This window comes from Cryptomeria japonica, chromosome 11 (genome assembly GCF_030272615.1).
Source record: "Cryptomeria japonica chromosome 11, Sugi_1.0, whole genome shotgun sequence".
Classification (NCBI taxonomy): Eukaryota; Viridiplantae; Streptophyta; class Pinopsida; order Cupressales; family Cupressaceae; genus Cryptomeria; species Cryptomeria japonica.
Genome location: NC_081415.1, coordinates 589,660,219 through 589,678,093, shown reverse-complemented (window position 1 = coordinate 589,678,093; position 17,875 = coordinate 589,660,219).

The following is a 17,875-nucleotide window of genomic DNA, read 5'->3' as shown; positions in this document are numbered from 1 at the left end:
GGAGGCAAGATGCGCCAAGCCCCCAATGGACTTAGAATCTTACGACTTTGATTGACAAAGTAAAAGGGAAGATCGAGAAGGGGAAAACCATGACTCAAAGTAGAAAAGTTCCCTACACTATGAGTCATGAAAGAAAGGATACCAAAGATTACAAAGCAAAACAAAGTTCACTAAGTAATTCTAAGTATCAAAGAAGGAATATATGAGCGGAGTGTATGCCCCCACATTAAAGTGATCGCACACGCCTTATCAAGAGAGATTGCTTTAAGGTAGGATACACCCAAGAGGGAGAAGGAAGGGAGCATGTTATCACAAGGATTTAGCCCCCAATCAAGGTATAAACCCAAGGATAATGAACACAAAACATGAGGTAGTGTCGCTTTCCTCGGGGTCAGTATGCTATATGATAACTCATGTATATCATGTATGTATATGCATATAATAATCTCCATTCCCCAAAGAAGGACACTACCTTAGAAGAAAGGGAAGAGAGGATGTTTTTTTAGTCAACATGAAAGAGACCAGGAAAAGATCTCAATGCTTTAGATCATCCCCAAGTAGACATTAAGGGAACAATAAAAGAACATGGATACACATAAAAGAATACTCACAAAAGAGAAAGAAAGGAGAGAGAGAGAAGATCTACAGTGCTAGTATCGCTAATCTAGCACAACATCCGCTTCTTGATCTTGTTGATCACTATTTCAGGAAGGAGAGAAACACGCCAGAGGAGCAATATCGAGCACAACAGATGGAGCTATCACAAGATCCAAACAAGGACTATTCTCATGTTGTAAGTCACTTTGTTTGATTCGAGGAGCTAGGATTAGGGTTTGTGAAAACTCATCCGATAAATGTTTGTCCACATCAACATACTCATACTCACTATCAGAAGCATTAGGAGCTGTATTACCATTGTGAATAACATTTTCACCCATTTCTTCATCAAAGTTTAAAGAAAGAGGAGCAAGAACACAAATAGAAGTAAAACCATCACATGTTTTATGCAACTTACAATTTGGAAATGTTGGTTGAACATCTTGCTTAAGAGAAAAGGAAATCATGTCAACTGTCAGAGTTTGAGGAGATTGAGTATTTTGAGGGATACCTTCATGAGCTTGAACACGATGTCTTCGTTGGCATTCTCTTGCACAACAATTCCGTCGAGTCTTAGTGGAAAGCTGAGAAGGAGGAGGAACACTTGAAAAGTAGGAATATTTCTCTCCTTGATAGTGGAAGTTTTAGGTTGAAGTATTTTTGGTTGACAAATAGGAGAAGCAGGCCTCTTCTCTCAATAAGAGGAAGGAGGTGGAACTGCACCATAGAAAGGAGGAATTTTAGGTGTAGGAAGGAAACCAAGTCCATCATGAGGAGGAGGTATAGGTCTAACCTTAGGAATAATATTGGTGTTCTCCTTAAGAGAAGGTAAAGTCACATCATAGGAGTAGGTGGACAATTTTCCTTAGGAGGGAGATTAGCTCTATCTGAGAGGGGAAGAACCTCATCTTGAAGAATAATAGGAATGTCAAGTGTTGGCGATCTAGGTTGACTTAAGTATAAGATCATATCGTTCTTCCATTTTTTATAAGATTGAAAAAGAGCACCGCTCCTTGATGGAAGATATTGAAATTGTTTAGGCCAAAAGAGATCGATAGGAACACCGAGGCTTTTTTCGAATGGACAAAATAAGCTATGGTTCACGGTTATGATTTCTCCATTGTGAGGAAATTTAAGACACTTATGGATTGGAGAAGAAATATCCTTCATGGAAGATAGCCAAGGATAACCCAACTTCACACGGAATTGCTCAGAAGAAGGTATCATAACAAAGTCAACATCCATGGATTTAGCATGAACTTCAATAGGAAGAGTGATATAACCAATGGTAGGACAAGAGAAGCCATCAAATAACTTCACAACCACATGAGAATAATCATATAGTGGTTTATGCAATCATAAAGTGAAAATACACTCTTCAGTTATGACATTAACCATGTAAGAGGGATCAATCAGAGCACCACGGCAAGGGATATCAAAAACCTTCGCAACTATGTATAAAGGGCCATTGGGTTCTCTAATGGTCTGGCTAGGGTCAAATGTAATTCAAGGATCCTTAGGAGTATCTTGTTTTTCTACCATATTAACCAAGTTTGGAGCCATAGAGGTGAATTCTTTAGAAGTGAGAGAATTAGGCACAATCTCAATAATGTTAAAGGTGTGAGATGGCAATGGATCAGTGAAAATTTTAAAATTTTGATTAGGAGGAGCAACTGATTTATTCCCTTTATCATTCACACCTGCCACAAATATAGTATTATTATCAATTAAGTCTTGAACCTTATTTTTTAATGCAAAACATTTCTCAGTATCATGACCAGGTTGACGATGAAATTGGCAAAAGGATTTGTTATCAAAATAAGGGGATAGAAGTTTGGAAGGATCAATTTATTTTATAGGAGGAAGTTTGATAACATTTATGTGCAACAACAACTGAGACATAATACTATGTAAAGATTCATTCAAAGGAGTAAACTATCTTTCTCTTAATTTAGAAATATAAGGCACACCTATTGTAGCATTCACATGGTTGTTGTTGATTGGATCATTAAACTTGATGAAGCTTTTTGTTGGTTTGAACTTCACAAATGGTTGTTGAACACTCTCCCCATTATCACTCGGAGCCATAGGAGTGGATTGCTTCATTTGACTCATAGCTAGTTGATAATTATGGAGTGTTACACACAACTGTGGAAAAGAAGTAAACTCAGACAAAAGAAGCTTTTCCTTGATATCTTTTTGCAAATTAGAAATGAATTTTTTTTTAATATCATTATCAAGTACATGAAAAGAAATTTGAGCACAAAAATGCTTATATATACCAATGAAATCAGTCACTTTTTCTTTAACACCTTGTTTACAATGCATTAAATCAGTCAAAGTGATTTTAGGACCAATGTTGTTTTGAAATTGTTGGATGAAAGCATTTGCCAATTATTGAAAGGAAGTGATAGAATAAGAAGGCAGAGAGCAATACCATTGTAAGGCCTTATCTCTTAGTGTTCGCGTAAATAGTTTTGCAAGCAATCTTTGATCATAAGCAAAATTGGTACACAAGGTTTGGAATGTTTTGACATGCGTAAGAGGATCACCTTTTCCATTATAGAGTTCCAATTGAGGGATCTCCACATTTTTAGGTGGCACGACTTTAACAATATCAAGAGAAAGTGGGTTCACAACATCAAAGGTGGGCACTCTAAACTTGGATTGACTCATGGAAGCAATTTGTTGGTGTAAGGAAGACACAGTTTGAGCAAGATTGTTGATTGTCATTTTGGTAGAAGAATTGATGTTAGACATAGGTGATTGAGAAGGAGGTGTGATGTTATTGAAAGAAGGCATGGGCTGAGAATAAGGTGGTGGGACATTATGATAAGTAGGCATTGATGATGATTGGGTAGGAAAAGGGACACTTAAAGGAGGAATAAAGTTGCTAAAGGAATTTCTCCCTTGTGTCACACTGATTGGTTGAGGAATAATAGGAACACCCATGGAAGACATGGGTAAAGATGGAGGATTGAACGAAGAAGAAGGAGTGCCCCCATGACCTATGGTTGTAGGAATGACATTTTGAGTTGAAGTAGCCAGGATGTTAGATGTGAAAGTAGGAATACTAGTCATAGGATTAGTCAAAGGAATAGAGGAATTGACTTGTGTTGAAGGTTGTGAGTAACCTAGGGTTTCGGCACAACTCTTGATAGGCATGACGTTAGAATCAATAATATGTGCAATGCCACACAATATATCAATTTCATTCTTATCACTTTGAAGCATGCATTTAACACCTTCAATTAATGGAAGAGCTTCACTATTAGGGTATTCTTGGGACATCCATTGTTGAAAGCTATCAAATTGATTATCCAATGTAGAAAGTTGATCTAAAGAAACCCTAGTTAAAGCTTCTTATTCATCATGGTGTCCATCAATGGGGTGAATAGGCACATGATTAGGATGGGAAGAATTAGCATGATCCTCATTAAAGAAGTCACCCAAATTAGGCTCCATCTCCTCGATAATTAAACCTTGGGAAGCCTTAATCCTAATACTTCATCTAATGGGTATAGGATAGGTAGGACTAATAGTGGTAAAACTCATGCACTAGAGGGAAAATTTGAATTTTGAATTGTGGAACAAAGCTTACAAAATTGGTTAATGCAAAATTTAAGAAAATAATGATTACACAATTTGAACTTTGTTGGAGGAGGAGGATGACACAATTTCCAAAAATGAAAGGAAATTGGAATTTTAAAATTAGGGCCAAGGGAATACCACTTAATTTTAAAATTAGAATTTTTAAAATTAGGGTAGACTATAATTAACCTCTTAATTTTAAATTTTTTCTTGAAAGTTGAAATGTTGAATTTTGAAGGTATTTCTGATTCTAGAGAGATCAAAAATCAATAAAATCAACCAATCTTTAGGATTTAGGCTATTAAATACAGTCATAATAGTCTCCTGAAATTTCAGGAAAAAAGTCGAGGACCACGGCGGGACGCACATAGTCCGACCAACTTTTCTCAAAAAATTTTAGGGATGGATATTACGATGATTTTAAAGCTAACCCCCCCAAATTGGTGAATTTTACGATCTCTAGATGGGCGAAATGAAGGCGCAAATGTGAAAATAGGACCCTATTAGGGTTTTCAAGAAAAAGAGGAATTGAATTGCAATTTTGAAAAGGGTCAAACCTAATGGATAGGGACACCTTGGAAAATGTTTAGAAATCTGAATGTAAATTAAATTGATTTGAAATTCACACAAAATCCAATTAATTTTAAAAATTAGGGTTTGATGACCTAACCACTTAATTTTGAAATTTGAATTTTGGGAAAAGGGGGAAAATTAAAAATTTGAATTGTAGGATTGAAGACAAATATGAGAACAATCATAAATCTGAAAATTGAATGGAAATCCAATTTTTGCACAAGTTCAAGATGATGTTTGAAAATTAGGGTTTTAACAAGTAACCTCTCAATTTTGTAAATTTTATTTGTAAATTGAACAAGACAATGAGGAAATTGAATTTGACAATCAAAACAATTTTCAGATCTAAGATAACCACAAGCAATTTTTACAAATCACAAGTTCAATTTTAATTTTAAAAACTAGGGTTTTTAATGATTTAATCACTAAGTTTGCAGAAAGTAGAAACTTGTAAATGAAAAATATGCAATTTTGTTTCAGGGAGAGCATGCAAGATGTCGGGTTCACCAAAATGTAATGGTGGGAAAATGGTGAATGATAAATCAAGAAGGAAACTACCCTTTCCCTCAAAGAGAGATGAGAGTTTTGCTATCTATTACCATTCAAGAACTTTTCACCATTAGATTAGAAAGAGGAGAGGATAATTCATTAGATTCAATCTCTCCACACAAAGATGGTAGATTGAATTCTGAATGAATGGACAATGCTAAGTTGATCCCCTCTTTCTTGTTTGAAATAGAAAGGAAAATGATTGAATTATGCAGTGCAAAAGTGACAAAGAATTGATTATAACTTGAGATCGGAATATGGGATGAAGTTGTGCACCTGGATCTGGCAGTAAAATGTCGAGTCGAAGTCACCCTGCTAATTTGAGGAAAAGTTGCCCAGACCATGGCGGGAACGTACATGGTCCTTCGAAAAATCCGCAAAACGAAAAGGGTTTTTCTGCCTCTGCAAATGAAGCCTGAATCCGAAAGTATAGCCGCACACCTGCAACCTACGCACACAAAAAGAGAGGAAAATGGGTTGGGATTTGGGGTTTGCCTTTAGGTCAAACCCCAGTTTTGGAATTAACCAAGTAATGAAAGAAAGTACTTGCAAGTAGATGTAAATGAAAGACTGAATTGTAAATCACCTCAAGGGAGGTTGTAATAGCAATGTTGATAGAAGTGATTGTGTGGAATTGAATGTTGAAATCAATATCCTCTTCAATGGTTGAATCCTTGACTTGAATCCAACACCTATCCTTGAAGGGAGACTTGAGAATGCTCAATGTTGGAAAATAATGCTTGAATGCTTGAATGCTCTTGAATGCTTGATCGCTTGTACATACTCCAATCTTGTCCAATTTCCACCTCTTGAACTTATGCAAATGAGAGAGAGAATACCCCCTTAAATACATGTTGGTGGAATTGAATTTTGTCACGCGCTGACATCAGGGGAGTTTTCCCACCCGAGGCACAACCAACAATGCAACCCTAAGAAGGGTCCTACCCCAAAATAGGGCAGGGACAGGGGCGCCACACCCCTGTCCTGGGAGGAAAAGGGTGTCACGTCCATGTCCAAGGGGAGACAGTGGCACCATGCCCATGTCCTACCCCTTTCTCCAGGGTAGAGTGCAGATGGGGTGATGCAGAGGCCAAGGAAGAAGTTATTTCTGCAAGCCGAGCAATCTTCGGTCTCCGATCAGGCTAGAGGATTCGAGTTCACATACGTGAGGACCCTAATGCAGTCAAAAATTGCTAGGGTTGCAATTTTATGACACTACAATATATATATATATATATATATATATATATATATATATATATATATATTCTCTTTGGTGGTTTTGTCTTGTGTTTAGTTGTGGTTAGATATTATACCTATAAACATAAAATGAAAAACAACCAAGATAATATATATATGTATACTATCTTAGTTGGTTTTGTTTTATGTTTATTAGATGATGTTATATCCATGTATGAATACATATAACAAACACAACTAAAAATAAAATAAAATAACTAAGAGAATATACATATAAAAATATAACACCACCAACAACAAAATGATTAAGTTCACTAGGGGGTTGAGTGTAACCAAGGGCTTCAACACAAATTTTCAAAGGCATGATATTAGTGTCAATAATATGAGCAAGACCACACAACAAATCAACACCAACCTTATCACTTTGAACCATTCTTTTTATTCCTTCAATCAATGGGATAGCCTCACCATTTGGGTATTGTTGACTCATCCATTGTTGAATATTTTCAAAGTCATTATCAATATTATCCAATTGGTCGACGAAAACCCTAGTTAGTGATTCACCCTCATCATGAGAATTATGTAAATAATGGGGATAAATGACATCAATTGTTGTAATAGAAGAACTATCCACATTCTCATGAAACAAGTTATCCGCATCAGGCTCCATATCCTTAGTAATTAAACCTTGGGAAGCCTTAATTCTACAACTTATTCTCATGAGAATATTATAGGTAGGAATAATAGTAGTAAAAATCATGCACATAGAAGGGAAATTTGAATTTGAATTTGAAAATTATGATTAAGCAATACAATTTTTGTGAAAAATGTTTGATTAACCAATTAATTAAGCAATTTTCTTTGTGAATTTGAAAAAGAAATGCATCTAGATCATTCATAAAAATCAGATCTGAAAATTAATCTGAGAAATTATGCAACCCACATGGTAAATTTTAGAACTATAAATTAGGGTTTTTGTAAATTCAACCACTAAATTTATGTAATATAATTTGAAAATGAGATCTAGGAGGGAAGATTTGAATTTCAAATTAAACAAATAATCATATCTGAAATGATCAATCCAAATTAGAGAATCCACAAGCTTACTTTTAGAATTAAAAATTAGGGCTTTTGTAAATTCAACCTCTAAATTATTAAAATTCAATGAAAATTTAAACTTGCAAATGTAAATTTGAATTTGAAATGCATAAAAACTCATATCTAAGAACAAAAATAATAATTATAGGTCTACGGAGTCAGATTCATCGAAAATGTGTTGGTGAAAAATTAGGGTTTCCACCATATATGTATGAAAACTGCTAATTTTTGCTTAAGACCAATCACATTTAGGGAAATATAGGAATTAGATAGATCTAAACCCAGGAGGTCTGAATGATGATCTAATTCCATGGGGTCTTGGATGAGTCTCTTCTTTCCCTTGAGTTGAATTGATTTATTGAATTTGTTCAAATTAGGATAAATGCATTAGAATTGATGTAAAATTGCATAAACAATAATCAACAGTCACATGGATCAAGCCACACACTTGGATTTGAGGATTGCAAGAGGATTTGGATATGTTCCTTGAAGGAGCTCTTGATTTATCGAGACCGTTTGGATGGTCGCTCTGGTCCTCCCAACTTTTCGCACTCCAATGGGGGATCGATTCATCTCTATAAATAAAGCTTATCTCAAAGATCGTAGCTTCATACCAGTTCCTGTGCACACTAGAGAAGGGAAATAGGTTGGGAATAGGGGTTTTCCTTAGGTCAAACCTTAGTTTTGGAATTAACCATGAAATATAAATGAAATCTGATTGAATTGTAGTAATGGAAATGTTCTCCTTTTGAGGGAGATGCTAAATAATGACTGAAACAGAAATGTTATACCTCCTTGTGAAGTTTTGTTTTTCTCCACATGGAATTAGGGTTTTATGAAGTCTTCAATAACATAGAACATGAATGTCAACTCCAATGCTTGAATCTTGACTTTATCTCTACTCTAATGCTTGAAAGAAGGTCAATTGCTTTCTTGCTTGAACTTGAATTCTTGATTGCTTGAATTGATTGATCAATATGATTGTTGGATCAAATTGTATATCAAAATGAGAGGGGTAGACCTCTTTTTATACTTGCTCGTTTAAAAATAACTTAATTTTCTGACATGAGCTGACATAAAGCTGGAATTTCCACTCAAACTTTATGGCCGTTAAGGGGCCCAAATTTGGGTCCTAATTGGGAGGACCAAGGAACCATGCCCTGGTTCTACCCAATAAAGCACCAAAATTAAGGGGCAAGATGATGTGCATAATGAAAATGATGATAAATTTGCATAACAAGAGAATAATCAGGTCCTATTTAGGCTTTGGAGCGTGAACGCCAAGGTGAGGGCCCAAATGCGGAGACAATTGTAAGGGAGTACAATTTTGGATGCTACACCGCCACATTTGAGTAGCACATGGTGTCGGATACAATGCAAACCCTAATAAATGACTTTGAGATGCCATATAACTTGGCACCCATAGTCCAAACTTCCTTTACATGCTTGATGGTTTCCCATTATTAAGTGATTAGACATGGGGTTTATGAAAGAGTTATATCTGTGTTTTCGAAAACCTTCCAAGAGAGTCTCCATGGAATTGGCCCTCATAAATTCCTCATAGTTATATGACCCAATGTAGTAATGATTAATAAGTGCATACAATAGTTTTTTGAGGATTTGAATCATGTCCCATTACTTTTCTTACATTAATGGCCTCCACCTAGGGATAAAAAAGAAATCAATGTCCTAAATACTTGGCATGAATATCCGATCAATACATGCTACATCTCAAATGGTTACTGTTGGCTTGATGATGATTGTAATAGATGACAACATGTGTTGTCATTGATGGCACATGTATACACACACATATGATCACATTGTCTTAGTCATCTTAGTTAAGACAAACCGATATTACTCGTAAAAGTTCTTTGTATTGCAATCGGTATTGGATGTTTAGTTTAAGTTGGTTTAGAAGGTGTCAAACTGGTATATGTTGACAACTGGTATATGAAAGAATGGCTTGACATCAGCTTGGAGATTCAACGGAGAGTATCAAATAAGCAAATAAAGGACAATCGGTTTATATGTTGAATATGGTTAACTCTTAACCGGTATCAATGTTCCAACCAATATTCATTGATTATGTGATGAGTTATCATCGGTCGTGAAGAGTTATCCCTAACCGACAGATTTGGCGGCAATCTATGATGAGTTATGTTAGATTGTCTAGATACACTGCACCTAGGAAATTGTGATATGATTCCTGAGCCAACATGAAATCTAATGTCTATATAATGACATTATGATGAACTATTTTTATGATGCAAGATAGAAGTGTTAAGTTGTTGAAGGCATTGCAGAATATGTTGGCGATATAGTTGGTGATGCAACTTTGAGTGAGTAGAAGAGGATCTATTCAAGCAAGTTGTGCTACTTCTAGATCACACCAGCTGTTGTTTTCTAATCACTACAACAGTCAAATCCCTTAACCGGGTAAGCTCTAACAAAATTCAATGTACATATCCTTTAACAAGGTGATCCATTAGTTTGGATTTTGAAATCCTCTATCGAGGTTACTCCTAATAGGGTACTACCTTTAACAAGGTATAGCTCCTAACAGGGCTTTGGGATCTTTAACAAGATTCGCTCCTAGCAGAGCACTTTTGTAGACCTTAATCGATCAGTTACCTATTACTGCAGATAGTTAACTTTTGAGTTCCATCTCACCGTGGTTTTTCCCATTTGGGTTTTCCATGTATAATCACTTGTGTTATGGTGGATGTTTTACTTGTTGTGGATGCTTTAATATCATTTTGGATTGCATGCATAGTATTAAGTAAACTTGTTAAGTATCTCTACCGGTCTGTGTTTCAAGTGGTATTGTTTTTGCTGTCACTGATTCACCCCCTTCTCTCAGTGCTTTATAAGTCTGTCAATTGGTATCAGAGCCAAACTTCCTTAAGGCTTAATCGCTTGGAAGGAAACCCTAAAACCACCATGGAGGATATGAGCTACTTTGAGATGTCTAGAGTGCTTGAAGCTACCAAGGAAGAGCTTGAAACCCTAAGGGTCATATTTAAAGCTTCACAAGTCAAAAGGAGAGAGTTGACTGAACAACTATTAGAGATATCTGATAATAGTTCTTCAAATGAAGCTAACATTGATGCATTGGATGAAGAAGTTGATAAACTGAATGGTGAAAAGCTAAATCTAAGAAGAGAGTTAGAAGCCCTAACTATTCGCATGAGCCAAGAGCTTGAAGCAAGAAGGGCAACTGAAGACCTAATAAAAGAAAGAGATCATGAGATTTCTAAGATCAAACAAGAGAATGCAACTTTGCATGAGCATTGGCATGAGGAGAAAGAAGAGAAGGAGGCTTTGTAGCTAGATCTTGAAATGGAAACATCTCTAAGAGAGACTCTGACAAAACACAATGAAGATCTTACCAGAGAACTCACTGAGGCTAATGGAAAGCTAGAAAAGTTCAATAAGAGTTCTTCTATGCTGGATGAGAAGATCCAATCTTAGATGATGAAAGGTGACACATCTGGACTAGGTTTTAATACATCTGAGAAAGGAGAATCTTCTAGTACATAGAGCAACATACACAAAGGTAAACTGCTCCTAAGGTTAACAAGCCTACCGGTAAGAAAGTTTTTAAACCTATTTGCTTTGCCTGTCATAAACTTGGACATACTGCTAATGTGTGTAGAAGCAAACCTAATGAGAATACAGGCTATAATGCAAATGCTAGGTATGTATCTAGGAGATTTAAAGGTCATTGTTTTACATGTAATATGTATGGACATAGATTAGTTGAATGTAGATATGGAGCAAACAATCTAGCACCGCACATGAATCCAAGACCTAATGGTGACTGTAGGAGAACCTATGACAACCGGGGAAACATGAACTGACAGAAACCCTATGTCAACCGGTTTAGTCCATTTGAAATGGAAAAGGTAACTAATGTTATTTGCACCATTTGTAGCAATTATGGTCACGTGGCTATGAACTGTAGAAGGAGAACTGACAAAGGTAATACAAGACCTTAGAGATCATCTGGAATGGCTTGCTATCATTGTCACAAACTGAGACACATGGAGAAGTTCTATAGAACCAGAAAGAACAAACAGACTAATCATTATGTAGATCAGAAGGGTAAGCAGAAGGTAGATGTTGAGGAAACCAGAGAGGAGATGAACTAAATCTGGAAGAAGAAGAGTGAGGATAAGTCTGCAGAAGAACCTAATCCTTCACCTGGTGTGGAGAATCCTACACCGGTGAATTAAGCCTTTCAACAGGCCTAAGGGGAGCATAACGGTAAATCCACTTCCAGACCCCTTGAAAAATGCGTAGTAAGAAAGTTTGCATTTTTGAGTTATTTTGTGAGAAATTTTGATATCTTTGTCTATCGGTTTTTTGAAAGTCTATCAACCAGTTATATACTTGTCAGTATTGGAAGTAGAATTAAGTGGTGTATTAGGGTTTGTAACCCTATCGGTCGAGCAATTAATGTAGTAGGTAAAGTTTATAAGAGCAAGTTTTACTATGATATTTTTACCCTAATTGCTTTCGAAAGAGAATTCTTGAGCACTTGCAGAGCGAATAGAGAATTGCTAGTTGATTAGAGATGGATTTCTGTTGCGAATTGAAAGATTGAAGCCGATTCAAATATTAGTGAAGGCAGAACTGGTGTACATTCGAAGTGATCAACCAGAAACCTTGCCAACACGGAGGAGTTAAGGTATTCTTTTGCCAATCTCTCTCAAATTGAGTTTATCTAGAATGGCATCATCGTCTAGGCAAGTAGAGAGACTTATGATCACATATGAACCCGTGGAGACTACGGAATCGGAACAAATTGTGTCATATAATAATTTGTCTCAAGTTCTTGATGGTGTTATTATAAAAGGTGATTTATCTAGTTACATTGACTACAAAATTGAGGATTTAGGATCATTATCAATTTACTCTCAACTGAAATCCTTGTGTGATGAAAGCAGCAAGATCAAACTCGAGTTCATTAGGGTTTATGAAAAGGGTTTTCACAATGCAACATATTTCCTTGAAGACTTTGAAGAGGAACATGTTAGGATAATTCTTAGTCAAGAGCATGGTGAAAATATGTATCTTGAAAGGTCACACACAATTACTAAGGAAGCAATCCATGTTGTGACTGGTTTTTGGCAAACTGGTGAAGTTCCAAAACTAAGGAGAATCTCAAAAGAGACTGTGACGACATTAACTCAGACCACCTCTAATGGACATGCATTTTCAGTTAACAACATAAAGGACCCATCATTTAGATTGTCTACTATGGTTATTGGTTAAAAAATATTTTATTCTAGTAGAATGAACAGTGTGTCATCTGCAGCTGTGCATACAACTTATAGAATGATTGTTGAGGATGCAAATTATGACCTTTCTGAGGCTATAAGGAGTTAATTGATATTGAACTTACAATCAATCAAGGCAGACATCAGTCAAAAGTTCAAATTTGGTCAATGATAGATTGGTTTGTTCTTTTACTTTTAGAGTTTCCTACCGGGAATTGGTGACATTCAATGGTCACAGGACTTACCGGTAACTGCTCAAATCAAGAACAACATTAAGGCTGTAAAGAACACATTCTCTGCTGCAATGAATAGACATTTTAATGAATTCCAAAAGAAGATGAGTATGAGGGTGAGGCTACCTGAAGATGTGGTGAAAAACTTTGCAAAAGACATCCGATTCATAGTCACCATAGACTTTTATCTCATGGAAGCCATCAAACTCAGGGAGGATGAAACGGAAGATATGAGTTATGAAGTTAATTATGACTTGTTAAATGGTTATGCTAATAATCTGTTGGCATCTCCAGTGGATAAGAAGAAGAAAAGATTGGGAACATTCGAAGAGCAAACTACACTGGCTCAAACCAGTAGTGCTCAACCTAGTAGTGCTAAAGGAAAGAAGAAGAAGGTTGTGCAAGCACCTTCAGTACCAAATAGTACAAGGATGACACGAAGTGTCCAAGTCAAAAAGGAACAGACACCCAAAGTGCATGCTATGAAACAAAATGCAACAAAGAAGAGAGATAGGCAACTTATTCTTCAAGTAGAATCCGAGAATACCGACACTGAAGAAGAACCCAAGAAAATGAAAGCAACTGGTAAAGTAGCTAAACCAGTAGAAGAAGTGTCAAAGGCAAGTGTTCCTATTAATGTTTTATCTTACAATCCTATGACTGATTTTGAGAAGACATTGAAAACATTAGGGATAAATAGGTTTGATAATGTGAAAAAATATTTTGATTCATTTGATGAAGACCAGAAGGAACAAATTGTTCAACAGGTAATCAACTACTTATGTCAATACAATCGATTACCTTAGGATATTGAAAAGGATATTTTTGATTCTTTGTACTCTATTCTTGCAAATAAGTGGCAAATAGCTATTGACCAAGATCAAGAAATTATTGATAGTGTTTTCATTCAATATTTTCCTGAATTATTTAGAGATGAATTAGTTACATTATTGGATAATTTCAAAGGACTATTTATTTCTAAGGCAAGAAGATTGAAGTTATTGAATGGGAAAGCTCAATCTGTTGAAGTTGAAACTCATCAGATAGCTCGAAATATTAAAAGGATGCATGAGTAGATGGAGTCTCGTAATGATGACCAAACAAAGACTGTAGAACGACCAGAACTAGATGAAGAAGAGATTATTCCACAGGATATTGTCTATCCAATTAAGCATAAGGATGACACTACTTCTCTACCAGTTATCTTTGTTGATGATATTCATGACATCATTGATCTATCTGTTAATATCATTGAACCTATTATGCAACCATTACAACAACCAGTTATTAATGTGACACAAGTTAAAGCAGTTGAAGCACCAGTAATTTAACCTAGTGTGGATATTCCACCTCCACCAGAAAAAGATCCTCGAGTGGAAAATCAATTGCCACCGGTTACTATGGTTACTTAGGAGAAACAAACACAAGCAGAAAAAGAGAAAGAGAAACCTAAGAAAGAGGTTGAAGTGAAAGAATATGAACAAAAAAAGGAGGAAGAGAAAGAGAAAATTGAGGAGATGATACCTGCTGAAAAGGAAAAAGCAATAGTTAAGCTGCAAATTGATGATGAAGATGACTCATTAGGCATCAAAGGGCCTATAGATGTAGAAAATATGAGTGCATCTGAACTTATGGAGATTGCAACAATGATGCAATCTAGAGCTCAGAAGAAAAGGTTGAAAGAGCAGAGTTGAAATTCTGTCTAGTTTTCTACTGGAAACTAACATTGGGAACTTGTCAACTCCTATTGGCAAGATTGACCAGTTGGTTGTTGATGCTTCTGACCAGTTGAAGTCCCTTGAAGAAGCTGCTCAGACCTTAGCTGAGAAGAATTACAAAAAGAAACAAGGATAACACATAATGAAAGATATTGATACAAGGAAGATTGCTTTATCCTTGAATAAAGATCTTTTGAGAACTACTATTGAAACAGGAGGAAGGGTATTAGCTTATACATCTAATGTTTCATTTTTCTATACCGATTTAATTAAGAGGCAAGAAGAGACAGAATAGGAACTGGAAAGGATATGTACTGCATACATACCTTTATAGGATTCAGCCTTGACTTTTGGCAAATCAGTTGATGATTTACAAAATTGGTTAGATATGTATAATTTTGAATAGGCTAAGAGACTTTGATCCCTGAAGGAACTAAAGAACCAGTTGAGACCCAAAGTGGACATCTTGCAATGGTCATATAGGGATGTAGAAGCGGTTTTGGCTACTCCAGAGATGAACACAGTAGATGCAATGGAAGAATTTGCTGCACAAGTTATGACAACCATAAAGATCACTGAAACCTTATTGGAAACATGAGAAAATGATTTCTCAGATGAAGATCACTTTTAGTGACATTTTATTGAAACTTGCAGTGAACACTCCTTGATAAAGACTCTTACATTTTTGCGTATGTAACCTTTTGATGCAAATTTTGCTATATATATGTATTTTACTTTTCAATTTGGCATTGTTGTCAAAGGGGGAGTAGAAATATGTATTGTAAATTTTTGTATGCACACTTAGTTGTAAAGTTGTAAAATTTTCTAAGTGTTGCCATCAATGCCAAAGGGGGAGATTGTTGGCTTGACGATGATTGTAATAGATGACTTCATGTGTTGTCATTGATGGCACATGTATACACACACATATGATCACATTGTCTTAGTCATCTTAGTTAAGACAAACCGGTATTACTCCTAAATGTTCTCTGTATTGCAACCGGTATTGGATGTTTAGTTTAAGTTGGTTTAGAGGGTGTCAAACCGATATACATTGACAATCGGTATATGCAGGAATGGCTTGACATCATCTTGGAGATTCAGCAAAGACCATCAAAGAAGCAAATGAAGGACAATCGGTTTATGTGTTGAATATGGTTAACTCTTAACTGGTATCAGTGTTCCAACTAGTATTCATTGATTATGTGATGAGTTATCACCGGTCATGATGAGTTATCCCTAACCAATAGATTTGGCGGCAATCTGTGATGAGTTCTGTTAGATTGTCCAGATACATTGCACCATAGGAAATTGTGATATGATTCCTGAGATGACATGAAATCTAATGTCTATATAATGACATTATGATGAACTATTTTTATGATGCGAGATAGAAGTGTTAAGTTGTTGAAGGCATTGCAGAATATGTCGGTGATACAATTGGTGATGCAGTTTTGAGTGAGCAAAAGAGGATCTATTCAAGCAAGTTGTGCTACTTCTAGATCACACCACCTATTGTTTTTTAATCACTACAACAGTCAAATCCCTTAACTGGGTAAGCTCTAACAAGCTTCAATGTACAAATCCTTTAACAAGGTGATCCATTAGTTTGGATTTTGAAATCCTCTATCGAGGTTACTCCTAATAGGGTACTACCTTTAATAGGGAATATAACAGGGCTTTGGGATCTTTAACAGGATTCGCTCCTAGCATAGCACTTTTGTAGACCTTAACCGGTCAGTTACCTATTACTGCAGATAGTTAACTTGTGAGTCCCATCTCACTGTGGTTTTTCCCATTTGGGTTTTCCACGTATAATCACTTGTGTTATGGTGGATGTTTTACTTGTTGTGGATGCTTTAAAATCATTTTGGATTGCATGCATAGTACTAAGTAAACTTGTTAAGTATCTCTACCGGTCTGTGTTTCAAGTGGTATTGTTTTTGTTGTCATTGATTCACCCCCCCCTCTCAGTGCTTTATAAGTCTATCAATTACATAATTCAATAATGTACTAGTCTATTTATTTCTTAACATTTATTGTGACTTTTATATTTAGTGTAACCACTAATAGTTTAGGTAAACCATTAAATGCTTGTAAAGGGCAATGTTTTATTTTTGCTATAACTTACAAATGGGAAGCTAAGTTTTGAACTTGAATAGTTAACAAAACGGTGGTTCCCTCATGGAGACTAACTATGGTGTAATCAAAATATCAAAACTATGCCTTTTAAAACTATTTTTAGAGTCTAAATTTTAGTTTTGCATTAAATTTTGATGGGGCATAATGTTCACCCCAATTATCAAAATTTTGCAAACTTATAAAAAATTTACAAGGAATATATTTTCGAATGAAATAATAAGATTTGGATAGATAGTTTTATTAAAATTCTAAAAAATCTCCATGTGTTATAAATAGATAATTTAGGCAATCAATCTTAAATAACTTATAATTTTGCTTCCATGCCTTTCTAGGGGTTTAGTTTTAGTCATAATCAAATCAAATGGGTAATCTATGTGTTTTTCCTTTTGATTTTTTATTTATGTGATCATTTATCTCACAATAAAGCCCTCCCATTAGAGTAATGTTTACAATCCTCAAAATAGATGAAAAATCAAGCGTGGATATTGTGGGAAGAAGATATGGTATAGTAGAAGATTGTATTTATAATCTGATTGATGAAATAAAATAACTTCTTCTTGATCATGGCATTGTTTTACCTAATCATCTAGCTCCAACACATGCAAAAATCCATCTCATTTAGGGATGAACAATGTAGTATAATAAATTACATTGTGATATATCCTCCATCACCTATTGCTACATCTGAATCTAGTGTTTATATCTCCATGAATTCTAGTGATTCTATACATCAAAATCATTTTTTTAGATCTACCATATTGGGACACATTTTTACTAGATATATAATCCTTGTTTGTAGATTCCCACATTGTAGATTTGGAAAACAACTATTTAGAATATTCATCTTCTATTTGATGACAACCACATCAATGTTATTATCCCCACATAC